Source organism: Bos taurus, chromosome 20 (genome assembly GCF_002263795.3).
Source record: "Bos taurus isolate L1 Dominette 01449 registration number 42190680 breed Hereford chromosome 20, ARS-UCD2.0, whole genome shotgun sequence".
Classification (NCBI taxonomy): domain Eukaryota; kingdom Metazoa; phylum Chordata; class Mammalia; order Artiodactyla; family Bovidae; genus Bos; species Bos taurus.
The window spans coordinates 33100121-33127936 of NC_037347.1; the positions used below are offsets into that span (position 1 = coordinate 33100121).

The following is a 27816-nucleotide window of genomic DNA, read 5'->3' on the forward strand; positions in this document are numbered from 1 at the left end:
AACTGTACAAAAAAAATTATAAAACACTGATGAAAGAAATCAAAGATGACATAAGCAGATGGAGAGATATTCCATGTTCCTGGGTAGGAAGAATCAATATTGTGAAAATGACTATACTACAAAATGCAATATACAGATTCAATGTGATCAAATTACCAATGGCATTTTTCACAGAACTAGAACAAAAAATTTCACAATTCATATAGAAACACAAAAGACCCCAAATAGCTGAAGCAGTCTTGAGAAAGAAAAATGGAGCTGAAGGAATCAATCTTTCTGACTTTATATTACACTACAAAGTCATCAAGACAGTGTGGAACTGGCACAAAAAAACAGAAATATAGACCAATAGAACAAGATAGAAAGCCCAGAAATAAACCCATGCACCTATGGGTACCTTATTTTTGACAAAGGAGGCAAGAATATACAATGGGGCAAAGACAGCCTCTTCAATAAGTGGTGCTGGGAAAACTGGACAGCTTCATGAGAATGAAATTAGAACACTTCCTAACAACATACACAAAGATAAACTCAAAATGGATTAAAGACCTAAATGTAAGACCAGAAACTATAAAACTCTTAGAGGAAAACAAGCAGAACACTTGATGACATAAATCAAAGCAGGATCCTCTATGACCCACCTCCTAGAGTAATGGAAATAAAAACAAAAGTAAACAAGTGGGACCTGACTAAACTTAAAAGCTTTTGCACAGCAAAGGAAATTATAAGCAAGGTGAAAAGACAGTCCTCAGAATGGGAGAAAATAATAGCAAATGAAACAAATGGCAAAGGATTAATTTCCAAATATACAACAACTCATACAACTCAATACCAGAAAAACAAACAACCTAATCAAAAAGACCTAAATAGACATTTCTCCAAAGAAGACATACAGATGGCTAACAAATACATGAAAAGATGCTCAACATTGCTCATTATTAGAGAAATGCAAATCAAAACTACAACAAAATATCACCTCACACTAGTCAGAATGGCCATCATCAAAAAGTCTACAAACAATAAATGCTGGAGAGGGTGTGGAGAAAAGGGAACCCTCTTGCACTGTTGGTGGGAATGTAAATTGATACAGCCACTATGGAAGACAGTATGGAGATTCCTTTAAAAATTAGGAATAAAACCACCATATGACTCAGCAATCCCACTCCTAGGCATATACCCTGAGGAAATCAAAATCAAAAAAGACACATGTATCCCATGTTCATTGCAGGACTATTTACAATAACTAGAAAATAGAAGCAACCTAGATGTCCATTGACAGATGAATGGATAACAATAACCTTGTGTACGAGACAGCAAAAGTGACACTGATGTATGGAACAGTCTTATGGACTCTGTGGGAGAGGGAGACGGTGGGAAGATTTGGGAGAATGGCATTGAAACATGTAAAATATCATGTATGAAACGAGATGCCAGTCCAGGTTCAATGCACGATACTGGATGCTTGGGGCTAGTGCACTGGGACGACCCAGAGGGATGGTATGGGGAGGGAGGAGGGAGGAGGGCTCAGGATGGGGAGCACATGTATACCTGTGATGGATTCATTTTGATATTTGGCAAAACTAATACAATTATGTAAAGTTTAAAAATAAAAAAAAAAAGAAATTGTGGTACATATACACAATGGAATATTACACAACCATAAAAAGGAAGACATTTGAGTTAGTTCCAATCAGGTGGATGAACCTAGAGCATATTATACTAAGTGAGGTGAGTTAGAAAGAGAAAGATAAATATTGTATGCTGCTGCTACAACACACATATACAGAATCTAGAAAGAAGGTCCTGAAGAATGTGTTTGCAGGGCAGCAGTGGAGAAACAGACATAGACAATGGACTTATGGACATGGGGAGAGGGGAGGAGAGGGTGAGATGTATGGAGAGAGTAACATGGAAACTTACATTACCGTATGTAAAATAGATAGCCAGCAGGGATTTGCTGTATGTCTCAGGAAACTCAAACATGGGCTTTGTATCAACCTAGAGGGGCGGGATGGGGAGGGAGATGGGAGGGCGGTTCAAAAGGGAGGGGATATATGTATACTTAAAGCTCAACATTCAGAAAACGAAGATCATGGCATCTGGTCCCATCACTTCATGGGAAATAGATGGGAAAACAGTGGAAACAGTGTCAGACTTTATTTTTGGGGGCTCCAAAATCACTGCAGATGGTGATTGCAGCCATGAAATTAAAAGACGCTTACTCCTTGGAAGGAAAGTTATGACCAACCTAGATAGCATATTCAAAAGCAGAGACATTACTTTGCCAACAGAGGTCCGTCTAGTCAAGGCTGTGTTTTTTCCAGTGGTCATGTATGGATGTGAGAGTTGGACTATAAAGAAAGCTGAGCCCCGAAGAACTGATGCTTTTGAAGTGTGGTGTTGGAGAAGACTCTTTTTTTTTTAAATTTTATTTTATTTTAAACTAATACAATTATGTAAAGTTTAAAAATAAAATAAAATTGGAAGAATAAAAAAAAAAAAATAAATAAATAAATGCATTTATTTAAAAGGAAAAAAAAAAAAATAAACTTTACATAATTGTATTAGTTTTGCCAAATATCAAAATGAATCTGCCACAGGTATACATGTGTTCCCCATCCTGAACCCTCCTCCGTCCTCCCTCCCCATACCATCCCTCTGGGTCGTCCCAGTGCACTAGCCCCAAGCATCCAGTATCGTGCATCGAACCTGGACTGGCATCTCATTTCATACATGATATTTTACATGTTTCAATGCCATTCTCCCAAATCTTCCCACCCTCTCCCTCTCCCATAGAGTCCATAAGACTGTTCTATACATCAGTGTCTCTTTTGCTGTCTCGTACACAGGGTTATTGTTACCTTGAGAGTCCCTTGGACTGCAAGAAGATCCAATCAATCCATCCTAAAGGAAATCAGTCCTGGGTGTTCATTGGAGGGACTGATGCTGAAGCTGAAACTCTTGTACTTTGGCCACCTCATGCGAAGAGTTGACTCATTGGAAAAGACCCTGATGCTGGGAGGGATTGGGGGCAGAAGGGGATGACAGAGGATGAGATGACAGGGATGGCATCACCAACTCGATGGACATGGGTTTGGGTGAACTCCAGGAGTTGGTGATGGACAGGGAGGCCTGGTGTGTTGTGATTCATGGGGTCGCAAGTAGTCGGACACAACTGAGCGACTGAACTGAACTGAACTGAACTGATGGCTGATTCATGTTGAGGTTTGACGAAAACAACAAAATTCTGTAAAGCAATTATCCTTCAATTAAAAAATAAATGAAGTTTTTAAAAAAGTACATCAAAGACGTTAACAGACACCTCAGTAAAGAAGATGTACACAAAACAAGTAAGCATTTGAAAAGATGCTCCACGTGATATGTCATTCAGTTCAGTTCAGTCGCTCAGTCGTGTCCGACTCGTTGTAACCTCATGAACTGCAGCATGCCAGGCCTCCCTGTCCATCACCAACTCCCGAAGTTCACTCAGACTCACATCCATTGAGTCAGTGATGCCATCCAGCCATCTCATCCTCTGTCGTCCCTTTCTCCTCCTGCCCCCAATCCCTCTCAGCATCAGAGTCTTTTCCAATGAGTCAACTCTTCACATGAGGTAGCCAAAGTACTGGAGTATCAGCTTTAGCATCATTCCTTCCAAAGAAATCCCAGGGCCGATCTCCTTCAGAATGGACTGGTTGGATCTCCTTGCAGTCCAAGGGACTCTCAAGAGTCTTCTCCAACACCACAGTTCAAAAGCATCAATTCTTCGGCACTCAGCCTTCTTTACAGTCGAACTCTCACATCCATACATGACCACAGGAAAAACCATAGCCTTGACTAGACGGACCTGTTTTGGCAAAGTAATGTCTCTGCTTTTGAATATGCTGTCTAGGTTGGTCATAACTTTCCTTCCAAGGAGTAAGCATCTTTTAATTTCATGGCTGCAGTCACCATCTGCAGTGATTTTGGAGCCCAGAAAAATAAAGTCTGATGCTGTTTCCACTGTTTCCCCATCTATTTCCCATGAAGTGGTGGGACCAGATGCCATGATCTTCATTTTCTGAATGTTGAGCTTTAAGCCAACTTTTTCACTCTCCACTTTCACTTTCATCAAGAGGCTTTTTAGTTCCTCTTCACTTTCTGCCATAAGGGTGGTGTCATCTGCATATCTGAGGTTATTGATATTTCTCCCAGCAATCTTGATTCCAGCTTGTGTTTCTTCCAGTCCAGTGTTTCTCATGATGTACTCTGCATATAAGTTAAATAAGCAAGGTGATAATATACAGCCTTGACGTACTCCTTTTCCTATTTGGAACCAGTCTGTTGTTCCATGTCCAGTTCTAAATGTTGCTTCCTAACCTGCATATGGATTTCTCAAGAGGCAGGTCAGGTGGTCTTGTATTCCCATCTCTGTCAGAATTTTCCATAGTTTATTGTGATCCACACAGTCAAAGGCTTTGGCATGGTCAATAAAGCAGAAATAGATGTTTTTCTGGAACTCGCTTGATTTTTGGATGATCCAGCGGATGTTGGCAATTTGATCTCTTGTTCCTCTGCCTTTTCTAAATCCAGCTTGACCATCTGGAAGTTCATGGTTCATGTATTGCTAAAGCCTGGCTTGGAGAAGTTTGAGCATTACCTTACTAGGGAAATGTAATTAAAACACCAAGATATCTATCAGGTTGGCCAAAATCCTGAACTATGGTGAGACTGTGGAGCAACAGGAACTCTCATCCATTGGTGGGAGAAATGCAAGATGGTACATCCACTTTGGAAAACAGTTTGGCAGTTCCTTATAAAACTAAATATACTCTTAAACCACCACCCAGAAACTGTGCTCCTCAGTATTTACTCAAAGGAATTTAAACTCAAGTCCATACAAAAACCTGTACTTGGATGTTTATAGCAGCTTTACTTATAATTACCCAAACTTGGAGACAACTAACATGTTACCTTCAGGTCAACAGATAAATAAACTGTGATATATCCAGACAGTCAAATAGTATTCAGTACCATAAAGAAATGATCTATCAAGCTATAAAGAGGCATGAAGGAAACTTAGATGTGTATTACTGATAGAAGTCAACCTGAAAATGCTTCATACTGTGTGATTCCAACTATGTGACATTCTGGAAAAGGCAAAACTTTGGAGATCAGTGGCTTCCAGGAGTTAGAAAGAGGTCGAGTCAATAAGTAGAACGTGGAGAATGTTTAGGGCAGTGGAATTGTTTCTTTTGATAATTATGCGTAACAAGAATATGCTGTAAAATGTACATACCACTCTGGCGGGGGAGGTTGACAATGAGGGAAGCTCTGCATGTGTGTAATGGCAGGGGATGTGTGGGAAATCACTGTACCTTCCACTCAATTGTGCTGTGAACTTAAAACTGCTCTAAAAAATAAGATCTAATTTTTAAAAAGACAGGAGACATTTTCAAAAAAATTCTGCTTTTATGATCTTCATGAGAGAAATGAGGACAGCTGAGACATAAGGAAATGCCAAAATGAGACAAAAGGACACAGAAAAGTTGAAAGTGAAAGGGTAGAAAATGTATATGAGGTAAATATGAATAAAAGAAGTTGATTTAGCTATGATAATATCACACAAATCAGACTGTAAGGCAGCAAGCATTGTTATGAAAGGAAGACAGTTACTATACAATGATTAAAAGAACAGTTCACCAAGAAGCCTGACTAGCCCTAAAACTGCATATACCTCACAAAATGGCCTCAAAATATACAAAGTAAAAGTTTATTGCACTTTGATAACAAAATTCACAATATTAATTGAGGGCATTTTTTAGCATGGGCTTCCCTGGTGGCTTAGGCTGTAAAGAATATGCCCGCAATGAAGGATACCTGGGTTCGATCCCTGGGTCAGAAAGATCCCCTGAAGAAGGGAATGGCTACTCACTCTAATATTCTCGCCTGGGGAATTCCATGGACAGAGGAGCCTGGCAGGCTACAGTCCATGGCGTTGCAGAGTCGGATATGACTGAGTGACTAACACTTTCACTTTTAGCATAATTCTCATATTGTGGGCTAGACCACAATAAAATGGTAATTAATAAAATGGTAAAATTATACATAATATGACAAGAAAATTGGGACTGCCCTGGTGGTCCAGAGGCTAAGACTCCACACTGCCAAAACAAGGGAACTAGATCCCACATGCCACAGCTGAGTTCTCATGCCAAGACAAAGACCCAGCACAGCTAAATACATAAATCATAGTGTGTATTAGAGTTTATTGCACTTTGATAAAAAAACTACAGTTTTAGCTGAGGAATATTTTTAGCGTAATTTTCATATTGTGTGCTAGATCACAGTTAAAAAAATGGTAAAATTATGTGTGATTTGACAAGAAAATAAACAAGCTTGATATAATAGGTACATAAAATTGTGTTCTCTCCAAATTAGAGTACTTATTTTTTAAGCACATTTGGGATATGTTTGAATGTTAGCTCCATATTAAGCACATAGGTAGATCGCAACAAATACTAAGATTAAATATAAAATTTGTATACACCAGGTTATGTACAACGCAAAAAATAGAAATAAATTAAGAAAAAGAAAAATAATTTAAAGAAGTATTAAGGAATTAAAAATTAAAATATTTTCTAGGTTGAAGAAAAAGTAAAAGTTAAGTAGGTATTAAAACTTGCAAAATGAAGTTAAATTGATTCTGTGAAATTCAGAGCCTTTTATGCATACATTAGAGAAGAAAAAAGTGTAAATAAACTAATCAGTTGATTTAAGAAGTGAACAAAGTAAAAAAGAAATTAAGCTGAAATAAAGGAGGAAAAAGTAATAAGAGACAAATAGGTTAAATAAAATCAGAAAATATAAAGACAACAATATAGTAATAAAAATGTTTCTTCTCATGACATAGACTAACCTCTAGAAAAATTTATCAAAGAAAATATAGAATATAAAAATAAATAATGCTATAAATGAAGTCATAACTATTGGTGCAGTAGAATTTTAAGAGACATCCACTTTATGCCAATACACTTGAAAAAGTTAATGTTTTAGAAAGTAGAGCTTACTAAATATAATTTAATCAGAAATAGAAAACCAAAAAGCCTATATGATTAAGCATAAAAAAACTTTAAAAATCTATTCTAACTGACACACGTAACATTTCAGTTCAGTTCAGCTCAGTTCAGTCGTTCAGTCGTGTCCGACTCTTTGCAACCCCATGAATTTGGACCAGAATATATTCCAAGCATAATCTTCCAAGCCATCAAAAAACATGTAACTCCTATTTCATATAAATTGTTCTGGAGCAGAACCTAAGTCAAAGTCAAATAGGACTTATGCCAAGAATGCAAGGATATTTTGAAATTAGAAAATCTAAATGTTAGGGAGGCCTGGTGTGCTATGATTCATGGGGTCCCAAAGAGTCGGACAGGACTGAGCGACTGAACTGACTAACTGAAATGTTATTTACCACATCAAGAGATGAAAAAAGAAAAAAAAATGACCATCTCAGAAATATACAGAAGGCATTTGATAAAATTCAACACCAATTCATAATTTTTTGAAAACACACTTTTTAGCAAACTAAGAATAGAAAAGAGATTCCTTACTCTGATAAAGTGCATCTACCAAATATATAAATTTAGCATTCTATTGAACAATAAAAGTGACTATTTCTCTTTAAGTTTAGAAACAAGGCAAAGATGGCTGCCGTCTATGGGGTCACACAGAGTCGGACACGACTGAAGCGACTTAGCAGCAGCAGCCCAGCAAAGATGCCTACTATCCTTATTGCCAACTAAGACTATGTTGGAAGACTAGCTAGTATGAAGAATGAATTGATTAAGTTAAGAATTGATTAAATTAAGAAATAATTGATAAAAACACATATTGGAATGAAAGAAAGGAAACTGCTACTTTTGTGGCCAACCATACTATGAGATGCCTGAAAATGAGTCTAACAAAGGGGGTATAGTCACTTCATGAACAAATTATAACGCCTCATTGAGTAAATAAAGAGAGAATAATGTTGGAAGGTGGGAAGAGTTCAAAATAATAAAAATTACAATTATCCCCAAATTGTCTGATCAATTAATGCCATCCCAATCAAAATCTCAATAAGTTTTTTCAATAGATCCAACTAATATATTCTGGAATTCATATGGAAGTATGAAATGCCAATATTAGCCAAATCAATTTTGACTATGAAAGGGAAGAGAAAGGGTGAAACTCTTTCTACCCAGATCACCAAAGACAATGGATGATAAATTTCTCAAGACTGCAGAATTTAGTAAAAAGGCAGAGTGAAGGTTAAACCATGGCTCATGTTGCTGCCAAGTCCACACTCTTACACACAATGTCCTCCAAGGACATTTAAGTTATAACTTAAGGTCATTTCTGGAACTGATAAAATGGGGAGTGTGCATGTGAAAGAATCATGAGGAATAACAGATTTATTTATAAGAAAGACCAAGCTGATTAATTTGGCTCCAGACCACACTGAATATACATTATGAATAATTATCAAGAGTGTAGAATTCTAAAAGCCTTTAAATAGTAATATATACTTTCTATTGTCTATAAAGACAAATATGGATAAAAATAAGCATGTTAAAAATACATATATAAGTAACTCTTAAAAGCAAAGTTGATAGCTTTTTATATGCATTAGAAAATACGTATATTTGGAAGAACCTAGGTCGTTTATCATTTTACGAGTGACATTGAGAATTATGGTAAATATGTGAAGAAAAGCATGTGATTACATCCAATTTGGTTTTTTAATGGGTATATAGGATATGAGATCTCACTGCTCAGGACACCTGAGTAGACATGAATCTGAATTTTTCTTAAAGTCAGCTGAAATTAGAATGTGCATATATTTAAGCTTTGCATTCATCTTGTTTCTGCCAACTAGTATTTTTTTTTAAGATCTGTTAAACATCCAACACTATAATACTCTGTAGACTATTAAAAGAAATATAATTCATGGACCCTCCCTACCCTCATATTCTTTGTATTTCAATTAGAGAGATATGGTGCAGAACCCAATTAAAAAGGTATCAAGGGTTGAGAAATGTGAATCTGATGAAATTTTATGAAAGAGATGCACAACAGAAATATAAGCAAGGAAGAATTTATACATACTGTTTGGGGTTGATATTAAGCATATTTTCTCCCATCTTTAATATTACCTAAAAAAAACTTCCTTAGGACTCCAGAGATCAGATTTGTTACTGGCAGGGTCTTCTGTTCACCTTGGGAGAGCAGAAGGGGATCAGGTTTCTATTTGGAGATGAGGATTCAACAGAAAAAACATAGAATGCAGCAGGGAGAGATGTCCTAATTTATGAGCTTAATGAATGGTTGCATTTGATTACCTGTAGTTTTACATAATGGAGTTAACTGACCACATGATTGCAGAGAGAAGCTGCTTGAAAGAGTACAGTGAAAACAACTAATAGCTTACAGATAATACAGAGGTGATGTGACAAAATTAAGGGGTGGGGGAAAGACTAAAAATGCAGAAATAATGTTCCATGGCCTGGCCTATTGTCTATGATTATCCTGCTGTGCAAAGATAAATTCTTTACTGAGCATTGGTAGGGTCACTTGCCACAGAAGAGCAGGAGAAACTGGATTGCTAAACCTGGCGGTTTTGGCAGAAATCCAGCCTGAGAGATATAACCCACTTGCAGCTAGCAGGAAAAGGAGTTTGGTAGGTAGGCACACTTAATTCCTTTGCATCTTGTTACCCTTTGCTTTTTCTTAAAAAAAAAAAAAAAAAAGTAATTATCATAATCTTGTTTCATGTGGCATCTGAAGTTGGATGTTTCCGAGGATGAGAAACATTTCAGTTCAGTTCAGCCGTTCAGTTGTGTCTGACTCTTTGCGACCCCATGGACCATAGCACACCAGGCCTCCCTGTCCATCACCAACTCCCTGAGTTTATCCAAACCCATGTCCATTGAGTCAGTGATGCCATCCAACCATCTCATCCTTTGTTGTCCCCTTCAATCTTTCCCAGCATCATAGTTTTTTCAAATGAGTTAGGTCTTTGCATCAGGTGGCCAAAATATTGGAGTTTCAGCTTTAGCATCATTCCTTCCAAAGAAATCCCAGGGCTGATTCCTTCAGAATGGACTGGTTGGATCTCCTTGCAGTCCAAGGGACTCTCAAGAGTCTTCTCCAACACCACAGTTCAAAAGCATCAATTCTTCGGGTCTCAGCTTTCCTTATAGTCCAACTCTCACATCCATACATGACTATTGGAAAACCATAGCCTTGACGAGACAGACCTTTGTTGGCAAAGTAATGTCTCTGCTTTTGAATATGCTATCTAGGTTGGTCATAACTTTCCTTCCAAGGAATAAGCATCTTTTAATTTTATGGCTGCAATCACCATCTGCAGCGATTTTGGAACCTAAGAAAATAAAGTCTGACACTGTTTCCACTATTTCCCCATCTATTTGCCATGGAGTCATGGAACCGGATGCCATGATCTTAGTTTTCTGAATGTTGAGCTTTAAGCCAACTTTTTCACTCTCCTCTTTCACTTTCATCAAGAGGCTCTTTAGTTCTTCTTCGCTTTGTGCCATTATGGTGGTGTCATCTGCATATCTGAGATTATTGATATTTCTCCTGGCAATCTTGATTCCAGCTTGTGCTTCATCCATCCCAGTGTTTCTCATGATGTATTCTGCATATAAGTCAAATAAGCAGGTTGACAATATATAGCCTTGACGTAATCCTTTTCCTATTTGGAACCAGTCTGTTCTTCCATGTCCAGTTCTAACTGTTCCTTCCTGACCTGCATACAAATTTCTCAAGAGGCAGATCAGGTGGTCTGGTATTCCCATCTCTTTCAGAATTTTCCACTGTTTATTGTGATCCACACAGTCAAAGGCTTTGGAATAGTCAATAAAGCAGAAATAGTTGTTTTTCTGGATCTCTTGCTTTTTCGATGATCCAGCAGATGCTGGCAATTTGATCTCTGGTTCCTCTGCCTTTTCCAAAACCAGCTTGAACATCTGGAAGTTCACAGTTCATGTATTGCTGAAGCCCGCTTTGGAGAATTTGGGGCATTACTTTACTAGCATGTGAGATGAGTGCAATTGTGCGGTAGTTTGAGCATTCTTTGGCATTGCCTTTCTTTGGGATTGGAATGAAAACTGACCTTTTCCAGTCCTGTGGCCACTGCTGAGTGTTCCAAATTTGCTGGCATATTGAGTGTAGCACTTTCACAGCATCATCTTTTAGGATTTGAAATAGCTCACTTGAATTCCACACCTCCACTAGCTTTGTTTGTAGTGATGCTTCCTAAGGCCCACTTGACTTCACATTCCAGGATATCTAGTTCTAGGTGAGTGATCACACCATCATGATTATCTGTGTCGTGAAGATATTTTCTGCACTGTTCTGTGTATTCTTGCCACCTCTTAATATCGTCTGCTTCTGTTTGGTCCATACCATTTCTGTCCTTTTTTTTTTTTTTTGAGGTGATAAATTTTTATTTTATTTTATTTTTTTCTCTAATTTTATTTTATTTTTAAACTTTACATAATTGTATTAGTTTTGCCAAATATCAAAATGAATCCGCCACAGGTATACATGTGTTCCCCATCCTGAACCCTCCTCCCTCCTCCCTCCCCATATCATCCCTCTGGGCCGTCCCAGTGCACCAGCCCCAAGCATCCAGCATCATGCATCGAACCTGGACTGGCAACTCGTTTCCTACATGATATTTTACATGTTTCATTGCCATTCTCCCAAATCTTCCCACCCTCTCCCTCTCCCACAGAGTCCATAAGACTGTTCTATACATCAGTGTCTCTTTTGCTGTCTCGTACACCGGGTTATTGTTATGATCTTTCTAAATTCCATATATATGCGTTAGTATACTGTATTTATGTTTTTCCTTCTGGCTTACTTCACTCTGTATAATAGGCTCCAGTTTCATCCACCTCATTAGAACTGATTCAAATGTATTCTTTTTAATGGCTGAGTAATACTCCATTGTGTATATGTACCACAGCTTTCTTAGCCATTCATCTGCTGATGGACATCTAGGTTGCTTCCATGTCTTGGCTATTATAAACAGTGCTGCGATGAACAATGGGATACACGTGTCTCTTTCCCTTCTGGTTTTCTCAGTGTGTATGCCCAGCAGTGGGGTTGCTGGATCATAAGGTAGTTCTATTTCCAGTTTTTTAAGGAGTCTCCACACTGTTCTCCATAGTGGCTGTACTAGTTTGCATTCCCACCAACAGTGTAAGAGGGTTCCCTTTTCTCCACACCCTCTCCAGCATTTATTATTTGTAGACTTTTGGATCGCAGCCATTCTGACTGGTGTGAAATGGTACCTCATAGTGGTTTTGATTTGCATTTCTCTGATAATGAGTGATGTTGAACATCTTTTCATGTGTTTGTTAGCCATCTGTATGTCTTTTTTGGAGAAATGTCTATTTAGTTCTTTGGCCCATTTTTTGATTGGGTCGTTTATTTTTCTGGAGTTGAGCTGTAGGAGTTGCTTGTATATTTTTGAGATTAGTTGTTTGTCAGTTGCTTCATTTGCTATTATTTTCTCCCATTCTGAAGGCTGTCTTTTCACCTTGCTAATAGTTTCCTTTGATGTGCAGAAGCTTTTAAGGTTAATTAGGCCCCATTTGTTTATTTTTGCTTTTATTTCCAATATTCTGGGAGGTGGGTCATAGAGGATCCTGCTGTGATGTATGTCGGAGAGTGTTTTGCCTATGTTCTCCTCTAGGAGTTTTATAGTTTCTGGTCTTACGTTTAGATCTTTAATCCATTTTGAGTTTATTTTTGTGTATGGTGTTAGAAAGTGGTCCAGTTTCATTCTTTTACAAGTGGTTGACCAGATTTCCCAGCACCACTTGTTAAAGAGATTGTCTTTAATCCATTGTATATTCTTGCCTCCTTTGTCAAAGATAAGGTGTCCATATGTGCGTGGATTTATCTCTGGGCTTTCTATTTTATTCCATTGATCAATATTTCTGTCTTTGTGCCAGTACCATACTGTCTTGATAACTGTGGCTTTGTAGTAGAGCCTGAAGTCAGGTAGGTTGATTCCTCCAGTTCCATTCTTCTTTCTCAAGATCGCTTTGGCTATTCGAGGTTTTTTGTATTTCCATACAAATTGTGAAATTATTTGTTCTAGCTCTGTGAAGAATACTGTTGGTAGCTTGATAGGGATTGCGTTGAATCTATAAATTGCTTTGGGTAGTATACTCATTTTCACTATATTGATTCTTCCAATCCATGAACATGGTATATTTCTCCATCTATTAGTGTCCTCTTTGATTTCTTTCACCAGTGTTTTATAGTTTTCTATATATAGGTCTTTAGTTTCTTTAGGTAGATATATTCCTAAGTATTTTATTCTTTCCGTTGCAATGGTGAATGGAATTGTTTCCTTAATTTCTCTTTCTGTTTTCTCATTATTAGTGTATAGGAATGCAAGGGATTTCTGTGTGTTGATTTTATATCCTGCAACTTTACTGTAGTCATTGATTATTTCTAGTAATTTTCTGGTGGAGTCTTTAGGGTTTTCTATGTAGAGGATCATGTCATCTGCAAATAGTGAGAGTTTTACTTCTTCTTTTCCAATTTGGATTCCTTTTATTTCTTTTTCTCCTCTGATTGCTGTGGCCAAAACTTCCAAAACTATGTTGAATAGTAATGGTGAAAGTGGGCACCCTTGTCTTGTTCCTGACTTTAGAGGAAATGCTTTCAATTTTTCACCATTGAGGATAATGTTTGCTGTGGGTTTTTCATATATAGCTTTTATTATGTTGAGGTATGTTCCTTCTATTCCTGCTTTCTGGAGAGTTTTTATCATCAATGGATGTTGAATTTTGTCAAAGGCTTTCTCTGCATCTATTGAGATAATCATATGGTTTTTATTTTTCAATTTATTAATGTGGTGTATTACATTGATTGATTTGCGGATATTGAAGAATCCTTGCATCCCTGGGATAAAGCCCACTTGATCATGGTGTATGATCTTTTTAATGTGTTGTTGGATTCTGATTGCTAGAATTTTGTTAAGGATTTTTGCATCTATGTTCATCAGTGATATTGGCCTGTAGTTTTCTTTTTTTGTGGGATCTTTGTCAGGTTTTGGTATTAGGGTGATGGTGGCCTCATAGAATGAGTTTGGAAGTTTACCTTCCTCTGCAATTTTCTGGAAGAGTTTGAGCAGGATAGGTGTTAGCTCTTCTCTAAATTTTTGGTAGAATTCAGCTGTGAAGCCGTCTGGACCGGGGCTTTTGTATGCTGGAAGATTTTTGATTACAGTTTCAATTTCCATGCTTGTGATGGGTCTGTTAAGATTTTCTATTTCTTCCTGGTCCAGTTTTGGAAAGTTGTACTTTTCTAAGAATTTGTCCATTTCTTCCACGTTGTCCATTTTATTGGCATATAATTGTTGATAGTAGTCTCTTATGATCCTTTGTATTTCTGTGTTGTCTGTTGTGATCTCTCCATTTTCGTTTCTAATTTTGTTGATTTGATTTTTCTCCCTTTGTTTCTTGATGAGTCTGGCTAATGGTTTGTCAATTTTATTTATCCTTTCAAAGAACCAGCTTTTGGTTTTGTTGATTTTTGCTATGGTCTCTTTTGTTTCTTTTGCATTTATTTCTGCTCTAATTTTTAAGATTTCTTTCCTTCTACTAACCCTGGGGTTCTTCATTTCTTCCTTTTCTAGTTGCTTTAGGTGTAGAGTTAGGTTATTTATTTGACTTTTTTCTTGTTTCTTGAGGTGTGCCTGTATTGCTATGAACTTTCCCCTTAGGACTGCTTTTACCGTGTCCCACAGGTTTTGGGTTGTTGTGTTTTCATTTTCATTCGTTTCTATGCAAATTTTGATTTCTTTTTTGATTTCTTCTGTGATTTGTTGGTTATTCAGCAGCGTGTTGTTCAGCCTCCATATGTTGGAATTTTTAATAGTTTTTCTCCTGTAATTGAGATCTAATCTTACTGCATTGTGGTCAGAAAAAATGCTTGGAATGATTTCTATTTTTTTGAATTTACCAAGGCTAGCTTTATGGCCCAGGATGTGATCTCTCCTGGAGAAGGTTCCATGTGCGCTTGAGAAAAAGGTGAAATTCATTGTTTTGGGATGAAATGACCTATAGATATCAATTAGGTCTAACTGGTCTATTGTATCGTTTAAAGTTTGTGTTTCCTTGTTAATTTTCTGTTTAGTTGATCTATCCATAGGTGTGAGTGGGGTATTAAAGTCTCCCACTATTATTGTGTTATTGTTAATTTCTCCTTTCATACTTGTTAGCATTTGTCTTACGTACTGTGGTGCTCCCGTGTTGGGTGCATATATATTTATAATTGTTATATCTTCTTCTTGGATTGATCCTTTGATCATTATGTAGTGACCTTCTTTGTCTCTTTTCACAGCCTTTGTTTTAAAGTCTATTTTATCTGATATGAGTATTGCTACTCCTGCTTTCTTTTGGTCCCTATTTGCATGGAAAATCTTTTTCCAGCCCTTCACTTTCAGTCTGTATGTGTCCCCTGTTTTGAGGTGGGTCTCTTGTAGACAACATATATAGGGGTCTTGTTTTTGTATCCATTCAGCCAGTCTTTGTCTTTTGGTTGGGGCATTCAACCCATTTACATTTAAGGTAATTACTGATAAGTATGTTCCCGTTGCCATTTACTTTATTGTTTTGGGTTCGAGTTTATACACCGTTTTTGTGTTTCCTGTCTAGAGAATATCCTTTAGTATTTGTTGGAGAGCTGGTTTGGTGGTGCAGAATTCTCTCAGCTTTTGCTTGTCTGAAAAGCTTTTGATTTCTCCTTCATACTTGAATGAGATCCTTGCTGGGTACAATAATCTGGGCTGTAGGTTATTTTCTTTCATCATTTTAAGTATGTCTTGCCATTCCCTCCTGGCTTGAAGAGTTTCTATTGAAAGATCAGCTGTTATCCTTATGGGAATTCCCTTGTGTGTTATTTGTTGTTTTTTCCTTGCTGCTTTTAATATTTGTTCTTTGTGTTTGATCTTTGTTAATTTGATTAATATGTGTCTTGGGGTGTTTCTCCTTGGGTTTATCCTGTTTGGTACTCTCTGGGTTTCTTGGACTTGGGTGATTATTTCCTTCCCCATTTTAGGGAAGTTTTCCACTATTATCTCCTCAAGTATTTTCTCATGGTCTTTCTTTTTGTCTTCTTCTTCTGGAACCCCTATGATTCGAATGTTGTAGCGTTTAATATTGTCCTGGAGGTCTCTGAGATTGTCCTCATTTCTTTTAATTCGTTTTTCTTTTATCCTCTCTGATTCATTTATTTCTACCATTCTATCTTCTAATTCACTAATCCTGTCTTCTGCCTCTGTTATTCTACTATTTGTTGCCTCCAGAGTGTTTTTAATTTCACTTATTGCATTATTCATTATATATTGACTCTTTTTTATTTCTTCTAGGTCCTTGTTAAACCTTTCTTGCATCTTCTCAATCCTTGTCTCCAGGCTATTTATCTGTGATTCCATTTTAGTTTCAAGATTTTGGATCAATTTCACTATCATTATTCGGAATTCTTTATCAGGTAGATTCCCAATCTCTTCCTCTTTTGTTTGGTTTGGTGGGCATTTATCCTGTTCCTTTATCTGCTGAGTATTCCTCTGTCTCTTCATCTTGTTTAAATTGCTGAGTTTGGGGTGTCCTTTCTGTATTCTGGCAGTTTGTGGAGTTCTCTTTATTGTGGCATTTCCTCACTGTGTGTGGGTTTGTACAGGTGGCTTGTCAAGGTTTCCTGGTTAGGGAAGCTTGTGTCGGTGTTCTGGTGGGTGGAGCTGTATTTCTTCTCTCTGGAGTGCAATGAAATGTCCAGTAATGAGTTATGAGATGTCTATAGTTTTGGGGTGACTTTGGGCAGCCTGTATCTTGAAGCTCAGGGCTGTGTTCCTTTGTTGCTGGAGAATTTGCTTGGTACGTCTTGCCCTGGAACTTATTGGCCCTTGTGTGGTGCTTGGTTTCAGTGTCGGTATGGAGGCATTTGATGAGCTCCTGTCAATGAATGTTCCTTGGAGTCAGGAGTTCCCTGGAGTCAGGGTTTGGCTTTTCTGTCCTTTATTGAACCCATCTTTGCATGAAATGTTCCCTTGGTATCTCTAATTTGTCTTTCTCTTTCTATTGTTTTCCTCTATTTCTTTGCACTGATCACTGAGGAAGGCTTTCTTATCTCTCCTTGCTATTCTTTGGAACTCTGCATTCAAATGGGTATATCTTTCCTTTTCTCCTTTGCTTTTCGCTTCTCTTCTTTTCTCAGCTATTTGTAAGGCCTCCTCAGACAGTCATTTCGCCTTTTTGCATTTCTTTTTCTTAGGTATGGTCTTGATCCCTGTCTCTTGTACAGTGTCATGAACCTCCGTCCATAGTTGATCAGGCACTCTATCAGATCTAGTCCCTTAAATCTATTTCTCACTTCTACTGTATAATCATAAAGGATTTGATTTAGGTCATATCTGAATGGTCTAGTGGTTTTCCCTACTTTCTTCAGTTTAAGTCTGAATTTGGCAATAAGGAGTTCATGATCTGAGCCATAGTCAGTTCCCAGTCTTGTTTTTGCTGACTATATAGAGCTTCTCTATCTTTGGCTGCAAAGAGTATAAGCAGTCTGATTTTGGTGTTGACCATCTGCTGATGTCCATGTGTAGTCTTCTCTTGTGTTGTTGGAAGAGGGTGTTTGCTATGACCAGTGCATTCTCTTGGTAAAACTCTGTTAGCCTTTGCTCTGCTTCATTCTGTACTCCAAGGCCAAATTTGCCTGTTACTCCAGGTGTTTCTTGACTTCCTACTTTTGCATTCCAATCCCCTATAATGAAAAGGACATCTTTTTTGGGTGTTAGTTCTAAAAGGTCTTGTAGGTCTTCATAGAACCGTTCAACTTCAGTTTCTTCAGCATACTGGTTGGGGCATAGACTTGGATTACCATGATATTTAATGGTTTGCCTTGGAAACGAACAGAGATCATTCTGTCTTTTTTGAGATTGCACCCAAGTACTGCATTTCAGACTCTTTTGTTGACTATGATGGCTACTCCATTTCTTCTAAGGCATTCTTGCCCACAGTAGTAGATATAATGGTCATCTGAGTTAAATTCACCCATTCCAGTCCATTTTAGTTTGCTGATTCCTAAAATGTCAGTGTTCATTCTTGCCATCTCCTTTTTGACCACCTTCAATTTGCCTTGATTCATAGACCTAACATGCCAGTTTCCTATGCAATATTGCTCTTTACAGCATCAGACCTTGCTTCTATCACCAGTCACATGCACAACTGGGTCTTGTTTTTACTTTGGCTCTGTCTCTTCATTCTTTCTGGAGTTATTTCTCTACTCATCTCCAATAGCATATTTGGTACCTACTGACCTGGGGAGTTCATCTTTCAGTGTCCCATCTTTTTTGGATTGATTGGTTTAATCTGCGTGCTGTCCAAGGGACTCTCAAGAGTCTTCTCCAAACATAGGAGAAGAGGGAACTAATAATGACATAAAGTAACATCCACTGTCCATTAATCATGGCCTCAGTCACTGCCCCAAGGTGGCAGAACCCAGAACTCTCTGCTGCCCACAGTTCAGTCTTGGCCCCTCTCTGACTCTTCTGCTTTCCATACACAAGGCAACTTTTACGATGAACAGTGTAACCTTTCGGGATGTAATGGTTCATCATTTTGTTGGGTATCATAGGAAATGACAAAATTTTGGGGGGTCAAATTCTAACAGAGAGTGTGAATGACCTAGTGTCACTGTCAGAATAACAAATGGTTCAGATAGTTTATGAATGAATGTGTTTTCAGCTGGAAGCTGGGGTGGAAGATGTGGGGAAGGTATGTGACAGGAAGAAGAGAGGGAACAATAAGATATTACGTCCACTTTAGGAGCCCTTGATCTAGTTTAGTCATAAACTGGAGGACTTTAGGATATTGCCTAGGCTACCACCAGGCACACAGTAAATATTGTTTGCCGAAAAATAAAACTCATATATTTTTTGTCTTCAGTTTCCAAGTTTATAAAAGACTTTGGGGGTTCTTTCTCTCTGCTTCCGTGTAGAACTTTACATCACTAGAATTCCTTAGAGCTTTCCATCCAGGTACTTCTAATAGCTGTATATGGCCCACATCCCCTGAACAGAGGGATGTGGGTCTGTGTGTTGTTTAGAGTAGCTTGCCACAGAGAAGACAGTTTTGGAAGCTTCATGTTTTATCTTAAAACGAGAAGCAAATTTTGTCCTGTTCTCCTTAAAATATATGTCTGTATGTGTGTGTGTTTGATGAAAATAATCTCTTCCTTCTTTAAATATCAGGTAAAGCTGAAGTTCTAGAAATAGATGCCATGTTTATGCATTGGCTTCTAGAATACTACACTGCCATATACCTTTATTACCATTTGAAAAGACTACCCTGAGTCAGTCAGGACATTTTCCCCCTAATAATGAAGAGGCAATTACATTTGTTGTCTGTTTGATAGAGCTCAAGTTTGGAAACCTTAATGTGCTATTTGAATTCTAAAAACCAATCCATAGATAATTCCAAACTGTTAGTAAGTAGTGAGATGAAACAATACTTGAGGTTCTTTTCTTTTCTCTATCCCATATATCCTAATCTCCAAAACCCTGCTCAGTCTGTTCAGCTAGTCTGATGTGCACCAGATCAGGCTCCACTGTGGGCAAATTTCCCTGGCCAACCTCCCCTTGTGCACAGAGTCACCTTATCCAAATATCTGTGGCTTCCTCACAGAAGTCCAGTCATCACAGTTCTGTATAGTACAGATTTGTGCCATAGCTTGACAGCTTTGTGATGACAGCACTCTCCTAATCATCAGGGAAAAGGTTGGTAAACTCATTTGCAACAATTAACTGCTAATCAGGGAGTAGTTAATATTAATGTATTATTCTGTTCCAGGATTTTTTTTCTTCCCTTGGGATTTCTCCAGGGATTTCTCAGAGGCCTGATTGCTGCTCTCCTGTTGATTCTTCAGTCACTCGCTGTCTTTTTGCCTTGCTAGCTAGAACAAGAACAAAGGAGTATTCTTCATGGTCTAATCAAACAGCACCCTGAACCCCTCTCTTGGTATTGAGCTAAGACTTATTATATTCTGCTTCTAGCTACTAGTTCCTGGGGTGGAAGGAGGAAACTACTCACCTTTTCCAACTGACTCAGGATTTCAGCTGGAACCCTGAAAAGGCATGCTTCATCACCTTATCTACCCAATTGCTATGGGAAAACTCACGTTGTAATGCAGATATCAGCAATGGAACTGTTCTTCAGGGTAATAGCTGTCCTAAGGGGTAGAAATGGATATGCCTTCCTGAGACCCTTAGACAGCCCACAAAATGGGTAATAATAACAACTGTTACATGTAGAAAGCCCTATAGCTTAAAAAATGTTATTTTGTTCTTTCATTTGACTATTGTAATAGCCCAATGAGATATGTGTAGAAAGTAAAAATGGGTACCATTATTATTAAATACAGATTAGAGAAAGAAAGAGGAGTAGTAGATATCTAGTATTAATATATCATCCGAAATGATACCACCATTATTTTGTCATGCCCATGCATATTATTGTTGCCTTTATTTTTTAATTTATTTTTGATTGAAGTATAGTTGAATTGCAATGTTGCATTAATTACTGCTGGACAGTAAAGTGACTCAGTTATACATATACATATACATATATATATATATATATATATATATATATATATATCTTCTTTTTTATATTCTTTTCCATTATGGCTTATCACAGGATATAAATACAGTTATCTGTGCTATACAGTGTGTGTTAGTCACTCGGTTGTGTCCGATTCTTTGCAACCCCAGGGACTGTAGCCCACCAGGCTCCTCTGTCCATGGAATTCTCCAGGCAAGGATGCTGGAGTGGTTTGCCATTTCCTCCTCCAGTGCTATACAGTAAGGCTTTGTTATTTATCCATTCCATATATACCAGTTTGTATCTGCTAATCCCAAGCTCCCAATCCAAACCTCTCCCAACCTCTCTCCTCCTTGGCAACCAGCAGTCTCTTCTCTAGGTCTCCGATTCTGTTTCATAGATAGATTCATTTGTGTCATATTTTAGACTTCACAGATAAGTGATATCATATGGTATTTGTTTTCCTCCTTCTGACATACTCCACTTAGTATGATAATCTCTAGCTGCATTCATATTTCTGCAAATGACATTATTCCATTCTTTTTTATGGATGAGTAGTATTCCATGGTATACATGCACCACATCTTCTTTATCCATTCATCTGTCAGTGGACATTTAGGTTGTTTCCATGTGTCAGTATTGCAAATACTGCTGCTGTGAACATAGTGCTCAGTTGCTCAGTCGTATCCAACTCTTTGTGATCCTATAGACTGTAGCCCACCAGGCTCCTCTGTCCATGGGATTTTTTTCAGTCAAGAATACTGGAGTGGGTTGCCATTTCCACCTCCAAGGGATCTTCCCGACCCAGGGATCAAACCCTCAACTCTTGTGTCTCCTGCATTGTAGGCAGATTCTTTACAATTGAGCCATCAAACATAGAAGTGTACGTATTTTTTGAATTATAGTTTTGTCTGGATCTAGGCCTAAGAGTGGGATTGCTGGTTCATATGGCTACTCAATTTTAAGTCTTTTTGAGGAAACTGCATATTGCTTTTCACAGTGGCTGCACCAACTTACATTCCCACCAAAAGGGTAAGAGCGTTCTCTTTTCTAGGAGAGTTGCCTTTAAATCTGCAAAGAGATGTGCATCTACTCCTGTCTTCTTGAGGCAGGAGGCAGATGGGCCTCTCAACCCAGGGTAAAGTGATTGGTGGTTCATTCCCTGTGAATCGAAACTCCACAATGAGAATAGCGGGACAACTAAGGAAGAAGGCTGGGTCCTGGCCTGACCACACATTTCTTTTCCCAAAATCAAGAGACCTCCTAACCACACATGCATAGAAAAGGCTCCTTGCAGACTAAAGGGGGAGTTAAATCAAGGGATATTCTACCCAGATGCCTTTTCGGTAAAATCCATCTTGGCTAAGAGATGTGTGTACTCACATAGGAGGATCCTGAGATATACCAAATATGGACTGTGAACCATGCAAATCAAGATCATCCAAAGGAAACCCAGAAGAAATACCCCATAAAAGAAATTCAAACCGTCACAAGGGTGTGACTCAGTGACTCACTCTCTCCCTAAGTCTGCCAATGGGCCTATCCACATGCACTGTATTCTTTTTCCTCTTAATAAACACCTTACTTGTTTTACCACTTTCCATCTTTGTGGGAATTCTTTTCTGCAAAGCTGAAGGCCCTTGTCAGTGACCACTGATCTAGTGACTAGGATCTGGTGCTCTCATTGCTGCGACAAATCCCAGTCTCTGGCTGGGAACCCAAGCTCCACTCCAAGATGTTGCAGGCCGAGGCCACCTGAGATCATTCTGGAGTTTGTTCCACCTCTGACTGGAGCATGGGTCATAGATCAGTGTAAAGGACCAATGGTTCTTGAACTTTTTCAACCTATCCGGTCTCTTCTCACGTGGAAAGACACTTCCTAGCGTTAACTCTCAAATTCTGAAAACTGACATGTCTCTTTTAAGCCAGATCAGATCTGCCTTTGGCTATGGTCCCACACTTCACACGGTGTCCAGCCTGCCATATGCTAGGCTGTGTCACTGTTTAGCAGAAGAGGATGCTGAATGGATCTGGTTGTTTCGAACATTCTACTCACTTGGCCCTGGGCTTCCCATCTGTTTCTGAGTACAGTTCTTGGTTTTGACTCCAATTCTGACAGTAGGAGATGGTAGAAGACTCACCCTCACTGGGCTGTGACTCAACATTACATGCCCAGTGCTTCCTTCTTGTTGGGAAGTTATCATTCAATTCAGTAACTCAATGCATTTAAGCATCTTGAGTAATATGAGAAGTATGTTCTAGTTGATAGTGGACTTAGAGTTAGGAGAACTCTATTACAACCAAAGCTATATGTCCCAAATAATGTTTCTTTTTCCCTCCAGATCTCTCCACCATCCTTCACCTTGCCCTTTGCTTCAGAAGGCTCACTAGTATGGAATTCATTAATGGGTTTCTATGTTCTCAAGCTTACAGTTGGGCCTAACCAGTGAAAGTACTTCAAGTGGCTATAGGAAAGTGATGTTGGGGCATTTATTCCTCTGCATCCCTCTCTGAGCTTGCTTTGGGACAAATAAGTCCCTTCACTGAAGGTCCTTATTCCTCTCAAGGCAGCCTTCATTATAGCCCTCTTCTACCAGTTTCTGGTAAAACTCCTGTCCTTATTCTTTGCAGCCCAGAAATGGTAATGGTTTTTCATATATTACTGGCCTTGAGACCGGAGAAGGCAATGGCACCCCACTCCAGTACTCTTGCCTGGAAAATCCCATGGATGGAGGAGCCTGGTGGGCTGCAGTCCATGGGGTTGCCAAGAGTCGGACACGACTGAGCGACTTCACTTTCACTTTTCACTTTCATGCATTGGAGAAGGAAATGGCAACCCACTCCAGTGTTCTTGCCTGGAGAATCCCAGGGACGGCGGAGCCTGGTGGGCTGCCATCTATGGGGTCGCACAGAGTCGGACACGACTGAAGTGACTTAGCAGTAGCAGTAGCAGCCTTGAGATACTACATTACAATCCATGGTTTCTCTACATTGCATCTGCATAATCCCTTTATAAGTAAATTCTCTTTGAATTATCCTAATTGGATTTTTCCATCTGTTTTCTGTTGACATTCTGAGAGATACACTGTGTGATTTCAGGCAAGTCACTTCATAGGACTAGTTCCTCAAATGTAGTATGAGAGGTGTCAAGCAGATTCCATGCCCTCCAGCTTTAAATCTGTTTGACAATGCAGGGATTGCAAAAGAAATATCTTCTTCAAGTCTCATTGAAGAGATAATGCACATACCTATGAAATGCAGAATGAAACTAAGTGTACAAGTGATGATGATGTAGAAGTGCACTAAGAATTAAGAGATGGGCAAGGTCAGTATAAACTGAATGGTTAAAGGAAACATGTGGATCTGCCAATAAAGTCTGCCCCAGCAAAGAACTCCAGAAAAACCCATCTATGTAGGCTTTCTAACTTAGATCCATGATGGATTGTGTATTCAAGGCTGTACCCGGCAGAAAGCCTGTTATGGAGCTGTACTGAAGAGCCCACACAGTGCAGTCAGCCCTCAGTATTCATGGAAGAATGGTTCCAGGGCCTTCTCCCATACCAAAGTCCTCGGATGCTCAAGTCCCCTACGTAAAATGCAAAGTGCAGTCAGCTCTCCAGTGAGTTCCAGTGGATTCAATCAACTGCAGATAGATGCAGAACCTGAAAATACAGAGGGTTGACTGTGTTAGTAAATCTTAGATGAAGCCTGCTGGAGATGATTTATTCTTGAAAGTGGACTCAGTCATATCTCTCAATAAAATATGAAGCTTCTTGAATTGAAATATTCTTTTTAAAAAACATATAGGAAGGCAAGGGGATTAAGAGTTTTGAAGAGGCTACAGGTCTAATTTTACTTGTCATTAGTTAGCTGTACCTTTGTGCTCGGTCGCTTCAGTCATGTCCACCTCTTTGCAACCCTGTAGAGGTAGTTCTCCAGGCTTCTCTGTCCCTGAGATTTTCCCAAGCAAGAATACTGGAGTGGGTTGCCGTGCCCTCCTGCATGGGATCTTCCCAACCCAAGGATTGAACCCTCATCTCCTCAATTGCATACTGGCTGTTTACCACTGAGCCACTGGGGAAGATGTACCTTTAAATGCATTTTAATCTGAAAACAATGCTATGTTTAATTAGGTATAGGCTCCTTTTCTTTGATTCAGAGATATTGAGGACATACACACTTATATGAGAATAATAGAATAATCACCTTCATATCCACTGTACAAGTTAAGAAATAAAATATTACTCATACAATTGACATCCATAACATATCCTCTCCTGTTTCGATACAACTTTTCTTCCACCAGAGATAATTTCTTGTCCCTGTCTTCCTCCAGCCCTCCCAAACTAGAGCCAAGGCCAAGACAGACAAATTGCTTAGCCAACTCCCTTTGTGAGCTTCCCTGGTGGCTCAGATGGTAAAGCATCTGCCTGCAACGCGGGAGACCCGGGTTCAATCCTTAGGTCGAGGAAGATCTCCTGGAGAAGGAAATGGCAACCCACTCCAGTATTCTTGCCTGGAAAATTCCATGGACTGAGGAGCCTGGTGAGCTACAGTCCATGGGGTCACAAGAGTCCGACATGACTAAGTGATTTCACTTTCACTTTTGTGTCGAGTAGCCTCATTTTCATTGACAGTATAAGATTACCCTATAGCCTCAGAGGATTTTAGATTTATGTGAACACTACTTGCTCAGGCCCAGGCCTTTTTCCTGCATACCAGTAAAAACCCCAAACCTTGGGTTTTTCTATCAATATGTGTCTACATCTCATCAGCTTCTTGACAACACAGGTTGACTTGGCCTAATGGATTTTGTCTACTCTCTGGTTTGGTTTTAACCATTAAAGATTTTCCTTATTTCCCTTATTAGCTTAATTGTGCATTTTTTAAATAAAATACTTCTGAAATATATTTTCACATATTTCTCTTGTGGTAGACTTTTTAAAAAGTCTAGTCAACCATATTTTAAAATTCAGAAACAAGGCACTCTACTTAGATTCAAAGACCACTCATCATGGAGTTTGAAAACTGCTTTCATCTCGTAGGCAAGTTGTGTGCACGAGTGCTCAGTTGCTGAGTCGTGTCCCACTCTTTGCATCCCCATGGCCTGTAGCCCACGTGGCTCCTCTATCCATGGGATTATCCCAGCAGGAGTACTGGAGTGGGCTGCCATTTCCTACTCCAGGGGATCTTTCCCATCCAGGGATCAAACCCAAGTCTCTTGCAGCTCCTGTATTGGCAGACAGATTCTTTACCACTGAACCACTTGGGAAGCCCCGTAAGCAAGATGATTACTGCCTAAACTAATTATAAAAATATACCTATGGCTGATTCATGTTGATGTTTGACAGAAAACAACAAAATTCTGTAAAGCAATTATCCTTCAATTAAGAAATAAATAAACTTTAAAAATAACTTTTATTCATAAAGAAAAACTTTTATAGCCAGGTAGCTAATTCAGCTAATTCAAATCTGCTGCAATTCAAGTACATTGACAGTGAGAAATGAATAGTGGAAAGTAAAATCATAGTCTTCTTGGCAGTATTCTATAGAATGTTTTTTCAAAGTTTCTTAAAGGTAAGGACCATTCTTTTAAAAATATTCACTTCAGCTTATTGGAGCTAGAACTTGTCTTATTTATTTTTTTCTCTCTCAGGGTGTTTAGTATGTTTCCTTTCACATTGCAGGTTTTCAAAATGTATTTGCTGAGTTGATCTGAATTGACTCCTCCAAGTCCAGCGTAAAAACAAAATGGCCTTAATATTTCCTCTTGTTCTGATGCATAACTTGAATCAACTTACAGCAATCCCTTCCTTATGTTGCACAGAATCTGTGACTTTCATTATCTAATCTTGGGCTTATTCACTTACAGAGTATTTGCTTTGGCTTGTGTGAAATAAATAACTTCTAACTAGAGAGTTGTTTTTTAATTATTTGCAATCTTCTGTGATCAAGTATTAACTCCCTAAGTAAACTTAAACTCTAGCAAGTGTAATACTGTAAATAGCAGGGTTTATTATGATTCCTTTTTCTTTTTTTTTTGTTGTTGTTTTATATCAATCTTAGATCACTAGGAAATGACTGGTTACCATGGGAAATTCTTTCAACTTTCATTTGCCAAAAGCGGGTGATAGCATGGAGTAGTTATTTTGCTACAATTTAATTCCAGTTTGAACAGTTCCTACCAGAAGACAATACAAACAGTCTGGCACAATAAAAAGGTTTTTCAAATAAAATAATTTCCTTAAGAAGTAAAAGAGGAATTTATCTAACGGTCTAGTGTTTAAGACTTAATGCTCCTAATGCAGGGCATACAGATTCAATCCCTGGTCAAGGAACTAACATCCTGCAAGCCACATGGCTCAGGCCAAAAAATTAAAAATAAAAAAGCAAAACAGCTGTTTGGGATCTGTTTGTTTCTGTGTGTGTTCTAAATAGTGTGCTTTCCAATACAGATAATATCAAGACTTTGGGGCATGAGGAGATCTTTGAAGTGAGATCTTGAGTGGTGAGATACTTTAAGTAAGGGCTGACAAAAAGGAAGACAAATCAAGAAACAGAGATGTGAGGCATCAAAACTGAAGCAAGAAGTACCTGCGTCCTAGGGGGTACTGATGGAGAAAGGCATAGATTACAAGAAGGTCATTATCAGAAGCAAGTGGAAAAGGAGGTCATTGCCACCATAATTTCCCCAGCTCATAACTCTCATGACTTCCACAGCCAGTTCTGAGAGTCCTTTACTTCTCTTAAGGTTACACAACTCTGGAAGGATGCAGGAAGAAGTGATAAAGTAGGGGAGAAGGACAGATTTTTAAATAACTCCGAACATAAGACAACTGAGTTTCTGAAAATTTATTGTAAAAAAAAGGAAGAAGTTTCCTTTATAGAATTTATATGAAAGGGAACTCAAAAATAAATACTAATAGAAGAATTGTTAAAGTATGTATCATCATGTGCAATTTGATGCAATCATTTAAACAATGATTGAAGACTGTAATACCGCTGACAGCCTTGATACTATAATCCAGTGTGCTTGGTATACACCAATCAAATGATTAAAATATGAATGCATGTGAACACACACTAAAAGTGGATGATTTTCTCTATAGTAGCTCTCTTAGGGTAGGAAAATTCCATATCATTTTTA

General features: G+C 38.5%; 1 protein-coding gene across 1 annotated transcript in view; it reads left to right on the forward strand.

The window, feature by feature from the left end:
- PLCXD3 (phosphatidylinositol specific phospholipase C X domain containing 3) overlaps positions 1-27816 on the forward strand; it is a 201940-nt gene that overhangs the window by 83327 nt on the left and 90797 nt on the right.